The sequence below is a fragment of the Nomascus leucogenys genome, chromosome 1a (assembly GCF_006542625.1).
Source record: "Nomascus leucogenys isolate Asia chromosome 1a, Asia_NLE_v1, whole genome shotgun sequence".
NCBI lineage: Eukaryota > Metazoa > Chordata > Mammalia > Primates > Hylobatidae > Nomascus > Nomascus leucogenys.
This window is the reverse complement of record NC_044381.1, coordinates 46,848,141-46,861,978: the sequence shown is the minus strand read 5'-3', so window position 1 is coordinate 46,861,978 and position 13,838 is coordinate 46,848,141.

Genomic DNA, 13,838 nt, shown 5'->3' with positions numbered 1-13,838 from the left:
AAAACAATTCCATTTAGAATAGCATCCAAAAATACTTAGTAACAGATTTAATGAAATAACTCATACATCCAAACCTACAAGTTTTGTTGAAGGAAATTAAATTAGATCTAAAGGAATTAAAAGACATCTTATGCTTTGGATCAGAAGACTTAATACTGTTAAGATGGGAATATTGCCCAAATTGTTCTACCTATTCAATGCACTGTCAATCAAAATACCAACTGACATTTTGTAGAAATTGACAAGCTGATTTTAAAGTTCTTATGAAAATGCAAGGGATCCAGAAGAGTCAAAATAATCCTGAAAAGGAAGAAAGTTCGGAAACTCACATTTCCCAATGTGAGAACTTACTACAAAGCTTACTTACAGTAATCAAGCCATAACAATAAACATCTAGATTAATGGAGTAGAAATGAGAGTTCAGAAATAAACTCTTACATTTATGGTTAATTGATTTTCACAAGAGTTCCAAGGGAATTCAACGGTGAAAATAATAATATTTTCAACAAATGGTACTGAGACAATTGGAAATCCTAGAGAAAAGATTGAAGTTAGTTGCCTACTTCATAATGTACACAAAAATGAAATGAAAATGGGCCAAATACCATATACCCAAATGTAACTGTGAAAACTATAAAACTCTTGGAAGAAAACTCCAAAGTAAATCTTCATAAACTTGGGTTAGGGAGTGGTTTCTTAGATAGGACACCACAAGCACAAACAACCAAACAAAAAATAGGTAAACTGGATTTAATTAAAATTAAAAACTATTGTGCTATAAGTGAGAGCATCAAGAATTGAAAAGATAACCCACAGAATGAGAGAAAATATTTGCAAATCTGGGTACGAGGGTTGGGATCCATGGTGTATAAAGAACCTAAACTAAGAAATAAAGACAAGTAATACAATTTAAATAGGCCAAAGGATTTGAATAGACATTTCTCCAAAGAAGATATATAAACTGTCAATACACACAAGAAAAGATGTACAATATCATTAGCTACAGGTAAATTAAATCAGAACCACATGAGATACTACTTCATAGCCACGAGGATGATTGAAACAAAAAAAGACAGACCATGCCAAGTGACAATAAGCATGTAGAGGGAGTGCAACCATCCCAGATCTTTGGTAGGAATTTTAAGGGTACAGCTGCTTTGGAAAACAATTTGGCAGTTTCTAAAAAAAGTTAGGGATAGAGTTACTAATTTAACCCAGCATTTCCACTTTACTTCTCACCCAAGAGATGAAAATATATGTTTACACAAAAACTCATAGACATATGTTCATAGCAACTTTATTCATAATAACCAAAAAGTGGAAACAATACAAGTGCCCATCAATTGATGAATGGATAGACAAAATGGGATGTGTGTGTACAATGGGAGAGTATTTGGCAATAAAAAGGAATGAAAGACGGATATACACTATGACATGGATGAACCTTGAAGTCATTACACTTCAAGTGAAAGAAGCCAGCTACAAAAGACCAAATATGATTGATTCCATTCATATAAAATGTCCAGGATAGGCAAATCCACAGAGATGTACAGTATAGTGATTCCTTAGGGCTGGAGGGAGAGAAAATGTTGGGGTAAATGGGGAGTGACTGCTAATGGGAACTGGGTTTCCTTCTGGGTTGATGAAAATGTTCTAAAATGAGATGGTGGAAATGATTGCACATGTCTATAAATATACTAAAAAGTCACTGAATTCTACACTTTCAATGAGTGAATTCATAGTATGAGTTATGTCTCAATAACTCTGATTATACATGTGTATTTCACATATACGTGAAATAATATGTTGATTGGAAAAAATATCTATTAGGAGAAATACCAGCCAAAAGGAGGTTTCTCAGCTTGAGTCTTAGCTCAACCACCAGTCTAAATTGGATCTTAGTTAAATCTCTTTCCTCTCTCAGCCTCAGTTTTCTCATCTGCAAAATGGACCAGTGGTAATACCCATTCTTTGGGCTTCACAGAATTGCTGTGAGGATCGAACTAGGTAATTAGAGTGAAATCAATGTTCAGAGATGGATAGGGCAGGAAACCAGGAGTTACATTTAAGTGTAGCTTAGTCTGTATAATGTCAAGGTTAAGAACATAGACTCTAGGGCCAGGCAGCCTATGTTCAAATTCATCTGCAGCACTGACTAGCTGTGTGACCTAGAACAAGCGACTTCACCTTTCTCTGTGTAGTTTCTTCTGTAAAAGGGCATCATAGTATTGCTGCCTTCATAGAGCATTATGAGAATAAAATAATTTAATTAAACACATAAGGAAGCTTTTTAAAAAAAGTTTAGTGTACTAAGAGATTGAAGTAAATTCTGAGAATGCATTGTCCAAATTCTGAATACTAGAAAAAAAAGAACGGGAGAATGGAAAGAGGAAGGAAGGTGATGGGGAGAGGATGGGAGGAGGGAAGAAAGAAAGAAATAAAAAGAGAAAGAAGGAGGGGACGAAAAGGAAAGGAAAAGAAAAGAAAGATGCATTTTCCAGCTAGAATGCAGAAATTATACATTTTCGAGGGATTGAGAAAGTTACTGCCTCAAATTGCTATCACTGGAGATTATGAAACAAATTACACTGGGCCATTTAAGATGGTGATTAATAAATACCCTTTATTTATCAGCTGTAGACATTTTGAGTAAAGACAAAAGGAGGAATGTATTTTTTTAATATCCGGCATTATTCCATTTGACCACATTGCTGTAAATGATGCTGAGGAGTATAAGATAGAACTAGTCAAACACAGTTTTTTTTCTATTTTTAAAAAAACCCTCTGTTTGACTAGTTATAGAAAATGTCTGAAATGTCTCATGTGATTTTGCACATAAGATTTTTGACAAAATCTTGAGAGACAATTCATCCTTTAAAAACTACTTCCTGAGCATGGAGGTGAGCTCCTGAGAGGTGAGACCGTTGTAGCTTGAGGGGCCCTAAGACAACGTCCAGAATGATGGCTCTTGACTCTAACTAGCAGAATAAACTAACAGAAGCCAGTTTAGTGTTTCTCCATGTTGTTTGGAATTCAAACATAATGAAATGAATAAAAACTTTTTTTTAATTTTCTTCGGGGAAATTTACATTTTCATATTGAACAATTCCATTGAGAATCCCATGCGGTTCCTCACATTTCAGGTCTGAGCCTCAGTGTTTAGCCCGTGGGACTTCAGCAAAATGGCCTGTGCTGTGGAGGAACCCACAGTCTCAGCCTGTGCTTTGGAAGAGCTGAAGATCCACTAGGAGAGGCAGGAGGCTGAATGACATAAATGTCAACCAAAGGATTACAGACAAAGCCACAGAGGATCGGATAGGGAGAAAACTAGAAGAGAGAACTAAGAAGAGATCCCAGGAGATGGCAGTTCAGCTGGTCTTTATGGAACAGGCACTGGGGAGAGGTGTTCCTGATACCCGGGCTTGGATGTGGACTCTGGGAAGTCAGAGGCAGGGCCCAAGCACTGGAGGTAATTCTGCTTGCCTGGAATGCAGGGACCACAAGAGAAAGTGATGAGAGAGAAGACTGAAAGATAGCATGGTATTTAATCATCCCCAAAACTCAAACCGCAATCTATGAAATTTAGAATTAGTTCTTTCAGCTCATAGGAGGATACTTTTAAAAGTTTTAAGCAGAAAAATATTATAATTGGAGCTATGCTTTAGAAAAAGTAATCTAGTGGCTCCCTTTAAAGAACCTTCACTTGGAAAATTTATTCTCTCTTTTGCTTCTGAGAAACCCTTAAGTTTACTCTTTATAGGGAATAGAATCATCTAATTGTTTTCTTTTTCCATTTGTCTCCCAGGATGCTCGGTGCAAATCTGCCATTTGTTTTTACCTGGCTAAATATTATGGCCTTTATAATCTGCAATCAATTTCTGCTAGTTTCTGATCTTCCACTCTGATATTTATTTTTCCATGATTCTGACTTTTATACTTTATATTTTATCTTTTATTGAATATATTTATCAATATTACCATAAATCCTCAGGCTAAAATGAGGTAGAGTTATAAATAAGCAGCAACATGATATGTATATCTGAATATAGTTTGTGGCAAAGATTGGGCGAGCATGAGTCTGAGTCCAAGACACTAGTGAGGCAGTACCAGCTCCAATTCCAAGCTGGAATCATAGCAACATGAATGAATGGGGAAGTGTGTCTCAGACAACGAAAAAGTCAGCATCCATGGGATTCATACACTTTGTTTATTACTATTTATATGTATTTATTCATTTATTTATGTAAAAAAATAGAGACAAGGTCTCACTGTTGCCCAGGCTGGTCTTGAACTCCTGGGCTTAAGAGATTTTCCCGCCTCAGCCTCCCAAAATGTTGGGATTACAGGAGTGAGCCACTGCACCCAGCTGAGATTCATACACCTTAGATGTATGATGTGGAGCAGACCAGGGAGTCAAAGGTGATCGATGCCATGGATTAAACATGAGGTGACTAGGTTTCCTCAAGAGTGATGGCGGCCTTCATACAAATAAAAAACACAGGAAGAAGAAAAGTTTTGCATGTTAAGGCAATGAGGAAGATTCCAGGAATGATGACCCATAGTTGGACACATCCAGCACGTGGATAGAAATGGAGAAGAGCCATCTAAAGAGAGGTTGAGCTGGAGAAAAAACTTGGAAATCACCTGTAAGGAGGTGGGAATTGAAAGAGAGAGAGAGAGAGAGTGCAAGCAGGTGAGATTTCCAGAAAGAAGAATATATACAGTGAAAAGAAAATGGCCAAAAATAGGGTCTTGACCAATGCTTGCATTACAGGGTGGGAAGATTGAAAGGAATTAGAATAGATTCCTAAGAGAAGCAGAAAAATGTGGTGCCAGGAAAGCCTAGGTGGAGAAAGTAATTAAGACGGACCTGTGATCATCAATAGGCAAAACTATTGGATTAATTTATTAGAAAAATCATTGATAACCTTCAAGAAAACTATTTCAATGGACTGGTGGGGCCAAAGCCAATTTCAAGGAGTTAAGAAATGGCTGGATGTTGGGAAAGTAAAGGGCATGAGTATGGACCAGTAGTTCTCAAACACCACCTGCAAGCCTGGGGGCTTTGAGAAATCCAGCCTCTTGGGCCCCACCTCTGGAAACTCTGGTTCAGTGGGTCTGGAAGCAGTTGTCCTGGTGAAGAGGACAGAACCACATGAAGCGTCTTGCCTATGCTTGTCTGTGGCTCATGGTGAGCTTGTTGTTTGGATGGTTGGTTGACTGTGTGGTTTGAGGGGAGGGTACTCTCTAACTCCTAAGGGTGAGATAAATTGATTTGGGAAATAGACTGCAAGAGAAAAGTCTCAAATTGGTGTGCAAGGGTGAAAAATAAGGAACAGTGGGGAAAGGAAAACTGGAAGGAAACGAAGCAGAGGAGGAACAAACAAGGAGTGAACAAATATTAATACGACTGAGGACCTGGGGCCATGGTAGGTACTTGAGAGTAATGTAGAGTGTTGGGAGAAAGAGAGAGAGAGAAATACTAAAATCTAGGCAGAAGGGTTTGGAGTTGGTACTTCAGAGCCATGATTCTCCAAATGTGGTCCTCAGGCCTCTGCTCCAGACCTATTGAACTAGGGACGCTGGGGCTGGGCCTCAGCAATCTGCATTTTAGTAAGTTCTCCCATTTGGATGCAAGTTTGAGAACCACTGCTTCAGAGAAAAAAACCCAAAAACAAAACAAACAAACAAAAAAATCAGGCCATATATTTTCTTATGAAATGTACAAGCAGCATAGTGAAAATGATGTTTGGAAAAGATTTTCCAATCAGATACCAGGGTTTGCAAAAAGATGAAAATGGATGAAGTTGAAATAACCTAGATTTGAGAGGCTGGAATAGGGTAACTACTAAAGAAATGGATGGAAGAGGCAAATGTGGCATCAGCACAGGGCTTTGGTAACAGGGCACGTGGAAGGAGAGGGAAGAGGGGGCATTCCTCATTTGCCTGCCCAGGGCAGCCTGTGGTGTTAGTATCAGTCATGATGATCAACTAAGGAAGTTGGGAAATATGTGTGCTATGGGAAAAGAAAGCTCAGAGGTTTCTGTTTTGTTTCAAAGTCCAGGTGATGAAGTTGAGAAGGTGTGTCCTGTAGGTCACTGGACATAAAGAGTGACACAGAGGGCAGACCTGGGGCTGACCCTGGAAGGTGGCAGCTGACACAGCTTGAGAGATAAGATACATATATAGGTAACCTTGAGTGACAAATGTACTGCACCCTCACTACATGTGAGCCACAGTAAAATGACCAGCATCTCAGTTGTGGCTGGAGCACGTTGTGTATATGGGTGGGGGGCAGTAGGGTGGAAGAGCGGTAAAAGGCAAATGTTCTTTAGTCATCTAGTTTAAAATGCATATGTGATCTTGCTTTTATTAGAATGAAACACTGTCCATAATAGATCACCTTATAATTTCAAGTAATGATTTACTTTTTTGTTTGTTTTTAATAAACTTTATTCTTTGGGAATAGTTTTACATTTACAGAAAAATTGAGAAAATAGTAGAAAGAGTTCCCAGATACGCCCTCACTCGGTGTTCACTACTATTAACATGTTCTTTTTTTTTTTTTTTTTTGAGACAAGGTCACTCTGTTACCCAGGCTGGAGTGTGATCACAGTTCACTGTAGCCTGGACCTCCTGGGCCCCAAGAGATTCTCCCACCACAGCCTCCTGAGTAGCTGAGTAGCTGGGACTACAGGCACATCACCTTGTCCGGTTAACTTTTTTTTTCTTTGGTAGAGATGGGGGTCTCATTATGTTGCCCATGATGGTCTCGAACTCCTAGTCTCAGGCAATTCTCCTGCTTTGCCCTCCCAAAATGTTGGGATTACAGGTGTGTGCCACTGCACCAGGCCCACATTATATTTGTATGTTACATTTGTTATAATCAACGAACTAATATGGATATACTGTTATTAACTAAAATCCATAGTTTTTTTAGATTTCTTGAGTTTTGTTTTTTTTGTTGTTGTTGTTGTTGTTGCTGTCGTTGCTGTTGTTGCTTTGAGATGGAGTCTCACTCTGTCTCCCAGGCTGGAGTACGGTGGCGTGGTCTCGGCTCACTGCAACCTCCACCTCCCGGGTTCAAGCGATTCTCCTGCCTCAGCCTTCCTAGTAGCTGGGACTACAGGTGCCCGCCACCACGCACGATTAATTTTTTGTATTTTCAGTAGAGATGGAGTTTCACTGTGTTAGCCAGGATGGTCTCGCCATCTCCTGACCTCATGATCCCCCTGCCTTGCCCTCCCAAAGTGCTGGGATTGCAGGTGTGAGCCACCATGCCTGGTTTTCACCTGTTTCTGATTTTTATTTTTCCTGTTGCAGGATCTCATCCAGGCTATATTTACTTCTCATGTCTCTGTGGGCTCCTGTTGACCGATAGCTTCTCAGGCTTTCCTTGTTTTTGATGACTTCCCTTGGTTTTGAGTTGTTCTGGTCAAGTATTTTGATGTTTTAAAAATATTATAACAACTAACACTTCCTCAGCATTTTATATGTAGTGTCTCTCAACATTCACAGTACAGATACTTTCTGACTGGATAGTATTACCATGATTATGATTTACATAGGTGGGGAGACCAAGGCTCTCTTTTATTTCTCATGACACATTTAACAATAGAATGCAGGAGAGTTAGGGTAAGAGGTTGAGGACAGAGGCATACATTTTTTCAAAATCCATAGTTAATTTTATTTTATTTTTTTTTTTTTGAGATGGAGTGTCACTCTCTCACCAAGCTGGAGTGCAATGGCGCGATCTCGGCTCACTGCAACCTCTGCGTCCTGGGTTCAAGTGGTTCTCCTTCCTCAGCCTCTCGAGTAGCTGGGACTACAGGCGTGTGCCACCATGCTCAGCTAATTACTATTATTATTGTTATTATTATTGTATTTTAATAGAGATAAGATTTCATTGTCTTGGCCAGGATAGTCTTGATCTCCTGACCTCGTGATCCACTGACCTCAGCCTCCCAAAGTGCTGGGATTACAGATGTGAGGCACCGTGCCCAGCTGATAAATTTCCTTACTTCCCGGCACCACTTCCCGCAGTGGTTTCCAGCTACCCCACCCCCGCCCCCACCACCCTACCCAGTAGGGCAGTTTAATTTTTTCTGAGATGGATTTGCCCCTGGAAAGCTGTTAGATGGTGCACTTGCTTATCTCATTCCTTTAGAATGCTGCTACTCCCCTCTCCAAGCAGGTCACTGGAAACGTGGGTTGTAACAGTGTGTCACTTTATGGAGACCTGGGAAAACGGGCCAGGTGGCAGCTCCTCAGTGACCGCAGAAAGCAGCTGTCTGAGGATGAAACTTCATCTCGCCTTGACTCCCTCTTATCCAGCCTCTTAGGAGCAGTCACAGTTAAGCCAAATGTCTGACCATTTTTTAATCACCAAGCGGATAATAATTCAAAGGCCCAGGCCAAAGCAACCTCTCTGAAAAGATCTTATGAAATAATTTCTCTTCGCAAATCCATAAAAATCGCCTGGGACTCCTTATCAATAGGGAGGCTTAAAGGGGGAGCAGAAGTCATTGGATTATGATGTGCTCATTTTAATGAAATTCCTCTCCTGCTGAGATGTTCCCTGCAGATTTTCCATATTTCAGCCTGGGAAAGGTTTGATGCTTTCCTGCCGGTGCCAAGAGTTAATTGAAAACATTTCAGGATAAATTTGGCTTGGGGGCCAACGCTTCCAGCCCATCATTATTCTTAGTAATAATAGAAGAGTAATACAATTATTAATAGGCATGTTGTATCCGCTTATGGTGCCCATGGGTTTAGGAACCGTGTCTTTGACGTTCTTTCTAAAACGCCACACAAGGAACTTAGAAGAAAAACAAGCTTTTGCTGCTAAATTATACAGTTTGCTCTTCCTGTTTGGAGTGGATGAATGGTAGTAGATGATTGCTGCTTTTCCTAAAAAGTTCTATTTTCAAATCTAGCATTGGGTTTTGAGAAAGATACACTTACGGATATTAAAAGAAAATGTATGTAAACATTGGCAAAACAATTTACACAACTAAAATCATGTTAAATTTTAACGTACTACTCACTGGGGGAATTATTTTGGCATCATCTATGAAAATTGAATTAGCCTTAAATTTTAAATATAGCCTATTTTACCCTCTACATGCTATTTGACTGTCTCCTGAACTTCATTGAATAACATAGCAAACTAATATTTAGTCATTGTTATGAAAAGGAATTCTAATTCGGATTTTCTTTGCTTTTTAGTGTGATTTGGAATGTTAACTCTTTTACTAGCAGCTTTCCATGTAGTTTGAACACCTATGAATAAATCTTCTCTTGAAACTTAATCTCTCTGGAGTCCTTGTAGAAACGTTAGGATAACGGCACAAATCAGAAGCACATCTCTGTCCTGGGTGTTGCCTCTTAAAGGGAGGAGTTAACACCATCCAACCTTCAGATACGTTCTTCCTCTAGCCAGGAGCACAGGCAAAATGTGTATGAAGGAATGAGTAAGTCACACAGAGCAGTAGCACTGTTTACTTTTTTAGAGCAGTACTTTAAATCTCTAATCTGACATTTAAGTTAATCATTGTGTCATCTTTTTGTTCTCTAAAAATATGTCAGAGTTTTATACATATATATGCACATTTTAGGTGTATGTTTTAATCTCACTGCACACCTGTTTTCTACACAGGGAAAACTGAGATGCAACGGTGTAAGGGAGTGAGTAGCAAGAGCATCTAGCATTCTCATCTGCCCTCGGTTTCTCGTTTGCTTTCCCTTCTAGGCTGGAGGCTCAGCGAAGGCAGGGACATGTTCAATCACTGCTTTTTTTCTCCAGTGCCTAAAAGGGTGCTGAACATTTACTGAATAAATGAAAAAAAACAACAACTGCTGACTCTTCCTGACTCTTGCCTTTACTTGGGGAAACAAACCCAATTAGAAGTAATTTTCTACTTCATTAAACTATAATTGTGTGGTTTTTGTGGAGTTCTCTAATAAGATCATTTTAACTAAGATGCATAATGAGTACTTTGGGGATATTCTCTTAGAGGTTAGCTAGAAAGATTACTGCTTCTGTAGTGGGATTTCAGGACTCTCCATAGAACTATGCTGCTATGGTTTGAATGTGTCCCTAAAGTTTATGTGTTGGAAACTTAATCCCCAATGCAAGCGTTGAGAGGTGGGACCTCAAGAGGTGATTAGGTCATGGGGGTTCTGCTCTCATGGACCAATTAATGCCATTATTGAGGGAGTGAGTTACTTATATAGGAGTGGGATTCTGATAAAAGAATATTTGGTCTCCTTCTCTTTCTCTCTCTCATGCTTTTTTGCCCTTCTGCCTTCCACAGTGAGATGATGAAACACAAAGGCCCTCACCTGATGTGGCCTCTTGATCTTGGACTTCCCAGAACTGTAAGAGATAAAATTCTTTGTTTAAATAAATTATCTAGTCTGTGGTGTCCTTTTACAGCAGCAAAAAACAAACTAAGACATACACCAAAAATGCCTCCACTTCATCAAATAGACTTTGCATGAAATCTCATAATTCCTTCAGTTCTTGTCAGTGTCCCTCAAAGTGTGATCAATAGACTCTCCTAGGGTGCCTGACAAAAACAGATGCTCATGGCTTGACCCTCAGAGATTCTAATTCAGTAGAAAGAAGAGTGGAGCCTAGAAATCTGCATGCTGAACAAGCTCCCCAGATAACTTTTATATACACTAAAGTGTGGGAAATATTGGATTAAAATTTTGACCCCTGTTGTAATGAATGTGGCTTTAAAAGAAGCTGTTGCCGACCGGGCGTCGTGGCTCATGCCTGTAATCCCAACACTTTGGGAGGCCAAGGCGGGTGGATTACCTGAGATTGGGAGTTTGAGACCAGCCTGACCAACATGGAGAAACCCTGTCTTTAATAAAAATACAAAATTAGCCAGGTGTGGTGGCGCATGCCTGTAATCCCAGCTACCCAGGAGGCTGAGGCAGGAAAATCTCCTGAACCCAGGAGGTGGAGGTTGCAGTGAGCCGAGATTGCACCATTGCACTCCAGAGTGAAACTGTCTGAAAAGGAAGGAAGGAAGGAAGGGAAGGAGCCGTCGTATATAATATGATATTATTATATGATAAGATACTTGCTTTAGGGGGAATGAGCTTTCTTTAAAGCAAAGCCTAACAACAGAGTCCACCAACAGTAGAATTCTCAATAAAGGAAGTTAAAAATGTAACCACAATGCTGTCACCCTTCCAAATCCAACTTCTTTTCAAATCCCCTGTATTAGTTGGCTGGGGCAGCTGTTAACGAAGCACCACAAACTGAGTGCTTAAACAACAGAAATTGACTCAGTCCTGGAGGTCAGAACTCCACGTTCAAGGTGTAGACAGAATTGGTTCCTTCTGAGGGCTGGGAGGAGGCATCTGTTTCATGCCTCTCCACCAGCTTCTGAAGGTTTGCTGGCCATCTTTGGCATTCCTCAGCTTGGCATCACCCTAATCTCTGCCTTCATCATCACACGTGTTCTTCCTGTGTGCATGTGTTTGTGTGCAAATTTCCCCCTTTTCAAAGCAAGGTCACCAGTCATATTGGTCCACTCCAGCATGATTTTATTTTAACATAAGTAAGTTATATCTGCAATGACCCTGTTTCTAAATAAGTTCATATTCGGAGGTACTAGAGGTTAGGACTTCAATCTGTGAATTTGGGGAGGAACATAATTCAACCATAACATCTTGCATCCTCAACAATAGGCACTAGGGATGCTTGAGTTTGGTGCAAGTCATGTTAGGCCAAAGGCAGCAAGTCCCCCATTGCAGGTTGGTTGCATAGACATGTCCCAGCAACGGCAGCCACATCAAGTGTAGCATGGACTGTCCCCTACAGTCACAGCCTGAGCTGCTGGATGACAGGCATTGTGCGGAAGTGGAGACAATGGAAGGAAAACAGAAGCTGAACCAGAGGAACTAAAGAGGAAGCTGGAGAAATTGCTACTGCCAATGACATCCCAAAATTTCTATATCCAGGAGCTTAGGGGCAGCATCAATATGGTTAGACTGGGAAACTTTTCTTGTTTCTTTTTTATTTTAAAAATATTTTTAGTTTTTTTGGAGACAGGGTCTTGCTCTGTCACCCAGACTGCAGTGCAATGGTGTGATCAGAGCTCACTGTAGCCTTTAACTCCTAGGCTTAAGCAATCCTCCTGCCTCAGTCTCCTGAGTAACTCGGACTATAGACACTCAGCACCAAGCCCAGCTAACATTGTTATTTTTATTTTTTGTAGAGCCAGAGGTCTCACTGTGTTACCCAGGCTGTTCTAGAACTCCTGGCCTCAAGCAATTCTCCTGCTCTAGCCTTCCAAAGTGCTGAGATTACAGGCGTGAGCCACCACATCTGGCCCTTTTCTTATTTCTAAGTGTTGACCTAGCAAGCCTGCCATCATTCTCATGTAGTTCATATGAATATTTATTTGGATGGTTGTGGGGGGATTGATACAACTGTCGGGGTGGCTGAAGCACGCCTATCCCCTCACCACACCTTGACTCTGCTATTTGTGGCTGACCAGTGGTGATGATAATGACAATGATAATTATGACATTGTCTCTATAGCATGCAGCATAGTTCCTGGCACACATGAGACACTTAGTGAATATTGGTTGAATGAATAGTTTGAAAGGGCTAAAGCCTCACTTAAGACCAAGCATGTTTGCTTCCTGGGAGAAACATTACAAACAAATTAAAGTCAGATGGCATGTCTGGAATGCATTTACTTGGCAAAAAAGAATCTATTCCAGAAGATTTGGCTTGACTCTGGGTTGTTTTGTATAACCTTAAGTTAGAAATGAATATTTAAAATGAGACTCAGTAACTAAGGTTAAATATAGGACTAACACATAGAGACTCTTGAAACTTTATCACTAATGAAAGCTGCTTTTGTCACCCATTCCCAATAGAAAATGTTTGTATCAGAAGCTGAAGAGGAGATGTTCTCAGGACCCAATACCTTTGAGATGACTCTAATCCTAGACTAGGGTCACATAATTTGTGGGTCCACTAATTATAATAGCACCTCACATTTGATTGGGCCTTTCTGGTGCACAGGATGAACTTCATAGTATGCACTCATGAGGTGCACATTTTACCCTCTGCTGAAGGAAGGGTGAAGGTCATCATCTCAGTTTCACAATCTTAGTAACCACTACTGTTCACTGACCATCTGCCCCATGTTCCTGCATGTGAAGATATAAGTAAGAGCAGTTTGAACTCTCATTCTTGGAATTCTATGGAGTGTCATGCTTTCCCCAAGCATCTGGTGAATTCTCAGAGTATCTTTTTTTTTCCTAGTCCCCTCTGAATCTAATTTTCTGCTTTTCTTTTTTTTTCTTTTGGAAACAGGGCCTTTTTCTGTCACCCAGGCTGGAGGGCAGTGGTGCAATTACAGCTCACTGCAGCCTCAACCTCCCAGGCTCAAGCAATCCTCCCACCTCAGCCTCCCAAGTAGCTGGGACTACAGGCGCACATCACTACATCCAGCTAATGATTTATTTATTATTTATTTATTTATTTTTGTAGAGACAGGGCCTCGCTGTGTTGTGCAGGTTGATATTGAACTCCTGGACTCAAGCAATTCTCCCATCTTTGCCTCCCAAAGTGCTGGGATTATAAGCATGAGCCACCAGGCCCAGCCATTCTGCTTTTCTTGTACTCTTATTTTCCCTCTGCATTGTGGATCTCTTTATGTCCACTCCAGCACCAGCCCACAGTGAGACAAAACTCTTTCTTTGTCTAGGGAACCGCATTCTTCAGTAACTTACAAAAATCAGGAGCATTCAGTAAGCGGTAGTGATGTGTGGTATATTTTTATCAGAGTTAATAGATAATA